Raw genomic sequence first — 13,331 nt, forward strand, 5'->3', positions numbered from 1 at the left:
TTAGTATAATGATTTTTCATCTGTGTTACCATCAATAAGTGCAATGCTCTGCAGAATAAGCTTCAACATTAGTGAATGTATGAGTACACATGACACGGTTATCTGTATTTGAACAAAAGCTTAATTGTTGGCATGCATTGTTTTACAGCATAATAATCCTCCACCTCTCAGTGTGTGTGTGTTACTGCTTTAACATATAGATATGTGCTTATAACATCCACTAGGACCTTGCCAAATCTTTTATGTAGAGTAGCTCAATAGACTAATCTGCAGTGCAGTAGTAGGCAAAGCTGTATGACTATGGGTTCAAACCCTACCTAAGGATTTTGTATTTTCTTGTATGTGAAACATTTTTTGAAGTACTTTATCTGGTATAATATCCTAGGATATAAAGATATTCCATTTCTGTAATGTGTAGACATGTAGGCCGCAGGTGACTAGGCATGTATACGTTTCCGCAAGTCTATGAGATTATTCATTGTCATTCAGTGTAATATGAAGAATACTATTAAGCTTTACCCATTATGTACACACACAACACCACATCCTCCTTATCGTATGTGTATTACCATTCATGGATATATATAAACTTACTTATACACTACAGAGAAGTGACGACTGCAGGTGGAGGTGGGAAGGCAGGTAAACTGTCTGGTTAATGCAGTTACCCTTGACTTACAGCACATGTTGATATGGAATTATGTAAATTCAGTACAACAAGAAATGTGGCTGCATAGGTAAAGGCATTCAGTTGTAATGTTGACTGTTGGGTGTATGTTGATTCAGTCCCACATCTCTCCTTTTTATATTTTTATTGTCCCACACTCTCCCTTTATTAAATCATACAATTCTACAGGGCATGTGCAAAGCACACATTTATACATACGCCTGTGAACTACAGAAACTACTCCATGTAGGCCGCAAATGACTAAGCATATCATTGTCATTCACAAGGCCATGTAATTTACAGTGGTTATATACCTTTGGGCTTTTTAACAAGTATTTTGTGCAAGTATCACATTTATCTGTATGACTGTAAAATGTTTGTTTTATACACTGGAAACATATCTATCTATACACACACACATACATATATATATATATATATATATATAGAGAGAGAGAGAGAGAGAGAGATTTATATATAGATATCTATATATAGATATAAATATATATATTTATATCTATATGTTGTTGCCTCACAGCAAGAGGTTCTCCCGTTCGATTCTCAGCTAGTGTGTGGGGAGTGCCTTCTGTGTGGAGTCTGCCATGTCCTCCCTGCGGGTCGAATGGCGTTCCAAAAGACATGCGTGAATTGGCGTGCTTTCATTGAAGGTTGGGCATCAAGCTGGCAACTCGGCACCGTGAAAATCTACTGCCAATCATTAGTGGACCGGAGTTTCGCTGTAGTGACCCCTAACCGGGAAAAGCCAAAAGACAACAACAACATATATATATATATATATATATATATATATATATATATATATATATATATATATATATATAGAGAGAGAGAGAGAGAGAGAGAGAGATAATATATACACACATATATTTTCACACACTATAGTCACATATATTCTCACATATTATAGCTAAAAGCTGGAATAGCCTCCCTATTTCTGTGACTTCTGCATTAAATACTATGCAATTCAAAAACTTACTTAAGCCATATCTTATAAGTTCATGGCTTTGTCGATGTACTACATAATCCTATATTGAGCATCCTCCATCTTTTGCCTTCTCTCCTACTTTATACCCTCTATAAGCATAGTATGTTTAATGGAATCTCTTATGCTTGGTATAATGTTTGTAGTGAATTTTGTGTTATTTACAGCTCATCAAATGTGTATATGTAAAATTTTCTGGATGTGACTTTTTTTCTATTATTCAAATGTTGTTGTGATGTTTCTGTTTTTGTATAAAGTTTTCTTCTATTATTGTTAACTATGTGGAGCTTTTCTCCCCGGACCTCCACTGTAAATGGACCCCATCCAGTCGGACCATCCCAGTTAACAAATGTAAAATAAAATATATATACACACTTATAAATATACATAGTCATGTAGATGGGTAATTATATATGTTGTGTGTATACCTATAGCTATCTGTGTGTGTGTGTGTGTGTGTATATATATATATATATATATATATATTTTTTTTTTTAATCTATACTATGATTATGAGATAGAAAATACTTTCTGTTTACATTCATATACATACAGTTTGCTGTACACACACCAACAGAATTGTTTCTTGATACAATCCATTGTTCTTGATAATTAGCAGGTAATCTTTTCATCATAAATTGGGACATCTTTACATTTTAGTTGCCATACATTCAATATTTCCCATTTTCTGAGTTAAAGAAAATTTATGTGACATTATATTATGGAGTTAAATGCACATTCACAGCTCACACTTAGCAGAATTACAGGACCATGTTTTACATTCTGTTATAGCACAGCACTTGCCACTAGCCAAATACAGAGCTGCATTCTCATGTAAACATAGGTTGCTGTTGTAGGCTTGAAGTTAGCATCATCTAGTTTGTTGTCAGGTATCCTTGTGCACAAGATAATGATGCATGTGTAACTACTTCTATGTGGTCATGGTATACGGACTTGCAAAATAGTTGACAAATGCTCACATCTTTACATTTAATATTATAATATAATCTGTTGAAATTATGTCATGATCCGGCCCATGAGTGACTTGCATTACTGTATTTACAATTTCCTTCTCTTCTTTTTATCTTCCTACAGGTGCAGAAGACAGAGCCATAAACAGATCCATGTGCATTTGAGCATATGCACCGACTAGTGTAGCAATGATGGGAGAGAGGTACGGCTTCTGTTTATGCCGTTTGGTGCTGTGGTTGTTCCTTCAGTTGTACTTGGCTTTCATTCTATGCATTTCTGTATGCTTATGCAGCTGAGCTTAGCAAATGCAAATATTTATTAATGCTTCCCATAATGCAACACTAATTATATTTCCAGAGAGTCATTATTGTCATATGTAACACATATGCTGAGCTTATGTGGATATTTTCCTTTGCAGGTTATAGTGTGGTGATCATTTTACTATTGTGTACTGTAATGTCAGTTCACTTTGCTGACCCAGCCAAATGAGTCACCTGCTATGTACCTCTCCTTGGAGGGTAACTGCTTTTGCATTATATATAATCAACATGTGTTTGTTGGCTTGGTATTTGTTGCTGGTAGTAGCATATGTGTATGTGACAGTGTGCTCTGCTACCTTCATGGTGTGTATATCTTTTCTGTTCAGTTGTTGGATGGGTGCCTGTCATTTCACTTTGTCAGGCTGATAATGAAGATGTATCACCATGCTATGGTTGGGTTTTGCTGTTACTGCACACAGACATAGGTTCTGCTGTATGTGTTTTATTAAACTTACTTTTATTATACTTATCAATACTATATATAAGTATTTACAAACAGCTGTATCAAGGTGCAATTCAGATGTGAGTCCATGTTTTGTAGTCTAACCAATAAAATCCAACATGAGCATATGCTGTTCTATGCCGACAAACATATATGTGATGAGGCATCTGCATGTGTTGGCTGATGGGTATTATCAAGCTGAGATTTCAAAATGTACTTACATGTGTTATATACTTATAGCTACAGATGGTTATGGTGTATATTTTCTCATCAGAACAATGTCTAAAGCTCTAAACACTACATTCTACACTCAATGTGATGTTAAGGTGGTGTCAGGATTTGCATTTCCCACAATGCAATATTTTACTAATTTGTATACACGTCACTGTACTCCCATGCAGTGTGCATATGTGGAAGTTGGCTTAATAACACACATCCAAGCTGGGGTTTATCTACATGTTTTACATGTCATTGTCACATTATTATATGATATTGTAATATTAACATCATAAGTTATATGAGGAAGTGTGTCATTCAAGTAGCATTATATGAAGTGGGCAGTACTACATTTTCTGTTGTGTGTCTTATGTCATGCACAGTATGTCCTTATATTTTATTTATATGGACTTTGGTAATATTTTCCTTCTTTGAGTAGCAGTCCGGAGTGTCTCATGCAGACATGTGGTCTGTTTTCAATGTGATCTGTGCAGATGTTAGCCTAATATTACTCGTGCACTCCCACTGTATGTTTCAGACTTTGATGTGGAGCATACTTACTCAGTGGGTATACATATCTACAAAGATATCATCCATGCAGGCTTTGCAGTCATCCTTGTTTAATGCCACTGATGTAAACAATGTGACAGCCTTCCTTGCAATTTTATTGTGTTATTTATTCATATGACCCGAACTTGTTAGGTTAACAAGAACATACCACATGTATGCACATCACTGTACTTGTACAATAAATATGAGGCAACTGCCATCATTCTGTAATGTTTGCCTACATTGGTTACCACATTTTCTGACTACGTATTACACATATGTAATCCAATTGCATATACTGTTCTTGGACCTGTTTAGATAAACCACAGCTTGTAACATCTTGTTAATTTCTCCAAGTCTTTTGGGTTTCCAGTACCATGATCAGAATATACCCCATTCCTAAGTCAAAGTATGATTAAAATTTGTGAAATTAGTATTGTTTCAATCTTTGATGTTAGCCAAGTGTTCTTCATAGCATCCAAAATGTGCCCTGAACTGTATACAGTTACATGTATCAGTAGCATATCTAAATAAGAGTATATTTATTTTTAAGAGACCCATTGCTCTTATTACTATTGGAACTATCTTGGTATCCTTCTTCACCCTCGTTTCTGCCTGCAAATCCTTGTATTATATAACTTTGCATCTCTCTGTACATAAGACGCTATAACCACTGGGTGTAGCAATTTCAATGCTACTTTTTTCTTTTCATGGACTACTACATCTGGTTTTCTCACATCTAGTTTTGAACTGTTGGCAATGGGTGATCTCATGTAATGCAAACTTCATCATTCTCTATCATGCTTTGTGGGTCATGGTTTCAATGCTTCTTGGCTACTTTAATATTTTAGTGTTTGCACAATCCCAAATTCAACAGTCTTGCCACATTATTATACCTTTCAGTATGCAGGCCCTCTGCCACTAATGTATCTTGTGCAACTGTTTCCAGTTCTGTTTTATAGAACTTGCATATATCTGTTTCACCAACATGTTCAATGGACTTTGTAAACCAACATGTACATCCACTGTCCTGGGCTGCTAATATTAACCTTTCATCTTTGGGTTTTAATTCACCTCTCCTTAACCATTCCTGCATCAGATCATCAACAAGAGGCTGTTCCAGGAGTTTTCTGTACTTGCGACTATATTTATGCCTTTTCCACATTTCTTGCCTTCTCATCTGATCATTCTCCTTATATTCTTTCTTTTATTTTTTTGCACATTCAGTTGCTGCCTGATTTTTTTTCTACTTCTGCAAATCCTTGTATTATATAACTTTGTGTCTCTCTGTACATAAGACACTATAACCACTGGGTGTAGCAATTTCAATGATCAGTGCTACTGCTAAATGTCAAAAATGCATTACTGTCTCCTTTGGAAAGTTGAGTGTGACACTGACAACACATCCCTAAGAACCGGCCGAGTAGTCCAGGATTTGGTAAATTATGTGGATGGTTGACTCCAAATTCTTTTTGAAACAGATCAAGATGAAGCAAACTTGGACATTCTGCAAAATGAGGAATAGTTTCAAATTGGTTTTACAAATACAGCACCAAGAGAGAGAGAGTAAAGAATCCAGCCTATTTCATACAAATGTACACTAGTCATGTAGAGGCAGACTATAAGCTAAGCAAACAATATAAGATTAACTTGCAGATCAAACATATTAGGCAAATACAAGAACATTCTGTAAAATTGGGGACAGTTTCAAATGTGTTTCATACAATATTCAAATTTATTTCACGCAAATACACACTAGCTGTTAATGCGCGACTTTAACCTGAGCACCAGTTATTTCAACAACACAACTAGCTACCCCTCCCAAGAAAACAAAAGCATACATATTCAGTTTATTTGTACAGATGTGCACTAGCCGGCTCTTAATACCAGACTTAAGCTGAGCAAATGAAGAGGATGAATTCCCATAGCACAGCTAGCCAACCCCATCCAAAAAATGTCAATTTCACTCAAATGCACACCAGCCAGTCTTTAAAATAATATGAAAATAACAAAATTACTGCCACACCCTGAAAAATATTCAGACTTATTCACACAAATTCAGCTTAAGGGTGGAATTTAAAATGACCAACTGAAAAGAACAATTTACATTCATCCACAGCACAGCTGGCCAACCCCCCCACACAAAAGAGGATAAACATATTCAAATTTATTAAGACAAATATTCGCTTGCTAGCCTTAATGGCAGAACTTAAGCTGAGTAAGTGAAAGGGCAAGTTACTTTAATCCCCAGCCCAGCCAGTTATCCCCCCACCCCACTAAAACAAAAACATGGCAGAAGAGTACAGTGAGAACACATACATATCCAATTTCAAACTATTTAAAGAAACACACACACACACTAGTCTAGTCACCATCCCCCCTCCCCATCTTCAAAAATAAGAAAGAAAATCTGGTTATATTCACATTAAAAAGATGCTTACCTTCAATCCGGTAGTTCACAATGCCTTGGTTGATTCACTTGCTGTGATTAATCCAGTTCACTGGTTCAGTTAAACAAAAAAAAAAATAACGTTTCCACTGCAAAAATCTTTACTGTATTGTACAATTAGAAGGCTACTGTTAATTTAAAAAAAATAACTGGTTCTCTCTGGTCTTGCCTGTAATTCCTTCTGAGTTTCCTCTAGTCTTGTACCACTTTTCATGCATGGGCACACAAATGCACACAAGAGGAAGAAACAAAATGTTCACCTCAGAGTCAGATCATGGTCAAATGGGGTCCTAGTCAGGGTATTGGATCACCCCCTCCAAGACACACAGCCTCCCACACACACAGCCATTCCAGCATCCCATTGCTTGACTATTTCTCCACAGTTACATAAACACCGTTCAAACCTCTAAGTGTGCACACAGTTTCTTCTTTACTTCTACAGTGATTACAAATATTTGGATTTAATTTAAAACTTTTATTTCAAATTTTGTAGCACAAACACTGATAGCTGCTAAAAAGAAACAATACAATCTCACAATGAAAATAGACTTAGCATTAACAGTAAACTTCTCTGCCCTTGAAACAGCACTGAAACCGACATTCAAGAAAATGCATCTGACCAGAGGCGAATAAATTTTACCTTTAGGATATTTTGAAACCATAGGCCCCTTGCACACATTTTTTCGAGACCGTGCGCACATGCATGTGTTATTTAATTTGCTTTCCTGATTACATTAAATTATATTCCTTGCATAATACAGCACCACTTGTTAGTGTTTGTTTTAGATTTGTAGTTTTTAATATTTTCCCAGTAAGCAAAGAAACAAAACTATGACCCAGTAAAGACAAAACTGCCCATTTCACATAGTTTCATCCATAAAAGGTTACTCAGACTTATTACACTCCACCAATATCAGTCAATATCCACAGTGTTTGCAGAAGTAGTTCATCTGAATAATTCCACACTAAAGAGATCTGTAACTAATAAAGAGGTTGCACCTAGTAAACAACTTTATATTTCAGTGTTTTGTCTACGAATTCAGTGTCTGTTGCCCTTAAAGAATAAGTTGCCTGTATTACATTTAAAAAAGTGGTATGCTGGTAATATTGCAGTAGGGAATGGATAGCAAACCAACAAGAAGTTCATAGTTACTAAGCATCTCATCCAAAGGAGGGCACTCAGGACTGCAGCACCCCAACCCCCTCAAAGTACAACACCGTATCAGCAATCCATCTACATGCTGTGGTAATAGAACCCACAGCCTTCTGCATCAAAAGCAAGTATGCTGCCTGCTGTGCTATGACCATTTGCTAAGCAAAACAGTTGCAAACTGAAAACAGACTTAGCATGAGCAGCGGTAAAGTTCTGTTCCCTTTGAAGCTCACAGTTCATTGAAAATGCACTAAAGCTATGCACTGATGCTCACAATTCTTTGAAAGTGTACTGAAGCTCACAACTCCATGAAAATCCAACACAACTCTGTTTGGTAGTTGGTGCAGAGGATTCAGGCTCTTGTTTCCTATAATCAAGGGACAGGGTTGAGCCTGAGGAAATTAACTAACTTACCATCCCTAACTAGGGCATTACACACAAAAAAGTCTCCATGGAGTCAGAGGAGGAGTCGCAGCTGCAAGTGTTGTATTTAAATTATGAACATGGAATAAGTAAGCAATAGAGTAAGTGCATCAATGCAAGCAAAGGCCGCACATAAGAAATGGGCATTGAAAACTATTCCTTAAAGGATCCATCTCTGGATTAAACACGAAGGTTGCGCCCCCATATTGTTTGCACTCAGAGCAGACCGCACCATCCACCACCACATTAGTAAGCCTCTGTGTAATGTAATCAACCATGTAGGGTGTATCTTATACATCTGCAAGCACTCCTTTATCCATGAACGTGAGACGCTGTCAAATGCTATACTTAAATTCTTCCCCTTTTTACAATTCTCCATTATGACTGTATTTAACAACAAATGATCCTTTGCTCCATAAGACTTTGTTACCCTTTTGTTCTATGACACAACTGAGTTTTCTTCTAAACGACAAAATCTTTGTTGGCATCTATTCCAGTATATAGTTTATGCATTGTCAGAAGACAAGTTATTGGTTTATAGTTTTTAGTATAGCTTGCAGGTTGGGCAGCCATGGTGGTGCAGCGGTTAGCATTGTCACCTCACAGCAAGAAGTTCTCTGGTTCAATCCTTGACTGGGATGCCTTCTGTGTGGAGTCTGCATGTCCTCCCTGTGGTCACGTGGGCTTTCGCTGGGTGCTCCGGTTTCCTCCCAAAGACATGCTGTAGGTGGATTGGACACTCTAAATTGACCCTAGGCATGAGTGTGTGTGTGCCTTCCATGGAAGGTTGGGCGCCAGGCTGGCAACTCGACACTGTAAAAACTCTACTGCCAATCATGAGCAGACAGGTGATCCACTGTGGTGACCCCTAACCAGGAAAACCAAAAGAAGAAGTATAGCTTGCAGATTCATCCTTAAGGAGGAGTATCATTTTTCCTGTTAACTAGGTCGGTGTGTATTCAGGGTTAAATCTTCATGTAACATTAATACTTTTCGCCAGAAGGAGGTTTCCATTTAGGAGGTTGTCTTCTTAATTTTGTTTCAATTTCTCTGATCATTACTTCATCCCATTTCATATCCTGTACATTTAAACTTCTTAGTTTTCTTTTAATTCTTCTATCCGCTCAGCATCTTTGCAGGGTCTTCACATATATTTCTTCTGTTATTTTTTGGTGGTGGTTTCTATTCCTTTTGCTTTGTTTCCCAATTCTCTATAAAACATTTTTAGATCATCAATGAATTGTTTATTTTATATTTTTCCTTTGTATTTATCTGCATATCTTCTAAGTGTTTCTGCCTGTACTGATATCTTATCTTCTAAGTATTTCTTCCTGTACTGATATCTTTAGTTTATTATTTGCAATAGTGCATGACAGATCCTGGTCTGTTCTAATACTGAGCATTGCTTTTATCATGTCTATCTTTCTAAGTATTTTTGTTGATCTGTTCCCTCTTCTATATCCTTCTAACAGTGACACTTCCTGTCTTAACTGCTTTATAAGTTCAATACTTCTATGACAGCATTAGATGTATTCCCTTAGGATCATAGGAGATTACTAGGCTAATAGCTCTGGAGCCCTTACAAGCCTAGCCAAGAGTTTATCCCAAAAAAAGAAACCTCAGTCAGCACCTGTCAAGGAGAGACACAGGTGGAACCCCTGGGACAAATTTGTGGTTTCCCATCCACCCATCAAGGTTGCACTTGAAGAGGGTAAGTGAGATACTCTGACATGTATGGGAAGTCTATTCCAGAGACGGGGCAGCCGCTGGGAAACAAACCTGTCTCTCAGCAGGTTTTGTTGATATCATAGATTAGATTTAGGCCTTTCCAAGTGGGTAATGTGCGAGAAGTTAGACTTATGGATATGGAGCATCTATAGTAGGCAAGGTCTGATATTGCCTTGTAGGTGAGGCACAGATCACCTCTGAGCAATCTGTACAATACCGACTAGAGTGATAGTGATTTGAGCCTGTCCACATAGGACAGGTGTTGGATGCCATGGATTCTCTTTGTGAAGTATTTCTGTGGCCTTTCTAGTTGGTGCAGGTGTTTGGAGAGGTACATACCAAACGGGGAGTTATACTCAATTATTGGCCTAATGAGGGAGGAGTACAGAGAGGTAATAACCTCCTTTTTTCTGGATGAAATCCATTTACTTATGAGATGAACCAAGGAAAAGGCTTTTCTGACCACTGCCGCTACATGATGGTCAAATGTAAGATTGTAGTCAACCTGAATACTCAGGTCTCTCACCACAGATTGTGTGCTTAGGGGGTTGCCGTTGATGTGGTAATCAATAGGGGTCATGTTTTGCCAAATGGTAGGTATAATAATACATTTTTTTGTGTTTGACTTAAGGCCATGACTTTGGCACCAGTCATTTGTTGCTGTGAGATCCTCTTGCAGTACTTTATCATCATCTGGGGAGTCAATGACAGCACCTAACTTACAGTCATCCACAAACTTGGTCAGCCACAGGCCTTTTGTCTTTGCCTGGATCTCTGAAAAGTAGATGCCAAACAGTAGGAGTCCCAGGACAGGTCTGCTGTCGAAGGTGGAGGTGCCGATTTTCACCATGTGGGTCCTATCGCTGAGCCAGTTGGTCACCCACCTGATGAGATAGGGATTTACAACAAGTTGTATTAGCTTTTCAATGATGCCTGAGTGGGAGACTGTGTCAAAGGCCTTGGTCAAGTCAAGGTAAGCTGTATGTACTGATTTTCCCTCATCCAGGGCCTTGGTGACAGTTTCAAAGAAGTCAACCAGGTTCAACAGGCAAGATCTGCCCTTGACGAATCCGAACTTGGTGGGGTCAAGTGCTTGGAGATTGTGTATGTCCTTGTTTATGAGATCCATAATAATATGCCCCATGGCTTTACAGATCAGACTTGTCAAGCTAATGGGGTGATAGTTTCCAGGGTCAGTAATGGTACCACATTTGTGCAAGAGGATGACAATGGCAGTTCTCCAGTCTGCTGGAATGAAGCCTGTACTTAGGCTGTGGTTGAATAGGGTGCTTAATGGTGAAGATAGTTCTTGCTGGAGATGGTGCAGAATACAGCCTGGGATATTATCAGGTCATATGGAAGTTGTGTTCTTTGCCTGCGATGGGGCCTTTAACACTTGATCTATGGAGATGTGAGGTGTGGGGCAAGTATTGGGGATGTCGAATGGGGCTTTGGGGGTATAGGGGGTGAAGTTTGTGCTGAACCTATCTGCTAGTAGGTTAGCTAAGTCAACAGGATCAGTGTAAGTGGTACCAATAAGTACTAATTCAGAACAAACCTGGGCTTTGATATGGAGGTTTCTGATGTAACTGAAGAAGGCTTTGTGGTTTCCCTTTGTTTTGGAGGCTAGTTTCAATTCGTAATTGGCTTTGGAGGTTTTCACTAGTGATCTAATTTGCTTGTTGAGGCAGAGAAGGGAGTTTTTTTCAGTATGGAATCTGTTCCTTTTCTTGTAAAGCCTGTTAATAGAGGATGTCCACCAGACAGGTTTGTGTTTCCTTGACAAGCAGGTTTTAATTCTGCTGGGTATGGCTGAGTACATGCAGTTGTACAGGTGCTTGTATACTGCATTGGTGTACTGTTCAGCGTAGTTGTCTGCATCCTCTGAGGGAGGCAGTGGTATGAAACTACTGAAACCCACCCTTAGGAGGTTGTAGTCAGCTTTTGAAAAGTTTTTTAGCCTGGTTACGGCTGGGGGGGTTGAGTGGGACAGAAACTTTGAATGAGACAGACCTATGAACTGATCTCACCAGGGAAGAACATACAATGGGAGTGGTGCAGTGGTCACCCATGTTGGTGAGAACCAAGTCCAAAATGTTATCTCCCCTTGCTGGGGATGAGACGAGCTGGTCTAGTGCATTAGAACTGATGAAGTCAAGGAATTGTTGGATGAGTGCATTAGTGCAGGAACAGTTCACCCAGTCTATGGTGGGGTAGTTGAAGTCACCAAGGATCAGAGTGCTAAGGGTTACCTTGATGGAGTCAAGTAGGTCCAGGTAGGAAGAGTGGGTACCCTGAGTAATGGAGGGGGTCTATAGCTGGATATAACTTGGATGGGTGTCTTGCCAATGTCAGTTGCACCTGGAGTAATTCCAGTGCATCATGCTGGCAAACCAGTTTGGAAGTTTGCCTGTTCTTAATGAGACTCCACCACCCATAGTCTTCCCTACCACATTTTTGGGGTCAGAATGTATGGAATGAAGTATAGCCTGGTAATGCAGGGGTGCTCTCTGCAGCCCTGAAACAAGTTTCCCTGACCACACAGACATTTGCATCTACCAGTGTGAGGAGAGCCTCCAGTGAGTGCATTTTCAGGTTAAGGCTCCTAGCATTAAGCAGCATGACCTTCAATTTGCTTTTTGACAGATATTTTATGTTGGAAGATTTGTCTTTGGGACATTGCCTAAAAAAGGCACAATGAGGGAGGCAAGAGCCTTGCCCAGGATAAGGAATCCCAGGGATGATAGGTGGAGGCCATCTCTGGCAAGGCATTGAGGCCTGTCAACCATGTCATCCCAGGCAGACAGATATTGGATCCCCTTGAAAAAACACCAGAAACTAAGCAAATTGTTGAAGTCAATTATTTTTTCGTTGGTATTGTGGTATAATTCTTGGTGAAGGTAGGATGCTGCTTAGGGCTAGGGTCATACCTGCCTGGGACACATACTCTGAGAGCTCAATCATGTATCTCTTCATATAGTCCAGGGAGGTACATCTCAAGTCATTCACACCAACATGTACAATGCAGGAGTCATATATGTACCTGTTGTGGAAAGAATTATGCTCTCTGTGCATGTAGCCCAGGCCGGTATGACCCTGAACTTGAGTAGCATCTTACCCTCACCAAGAATGATGCCACAATATGAAGACAAGATGATCAATTTCAACAATTGGCTTAAGTATTGGTGTCATTCAAAGGGGATCCAATGCCTGTCAGCCTGAGATGACATGCTCAACAAGCCACGATGCTTCGCTAGGGACGGCTTGCACCTGTCACCCCTGGGCTTTCGGATATTGGCAAAGGCTCTTGCCACCCCCATAGTGCCTTTTTTAGGCAAGGCTCAAAAGACAAACCCACCTCCATAGGTATCACAAGGGATAAGAAACTAAGAGTAATGCTACTCAACGC

Source organism: Protopterus annectens, chromosome 1.part1 (genome assembly GCF_019279795.1).
Source record: "Protopterus annectens isolate FY-2018-M chromosome 1.part1, PAN1.0, whole genome shotgun sequence".
Taxonomy (NCBI): Eukaryota; Metazoa; Chordata; order Ceratodontiformes; family Protopteridae; genus Protopterus; species Protopterus annectens.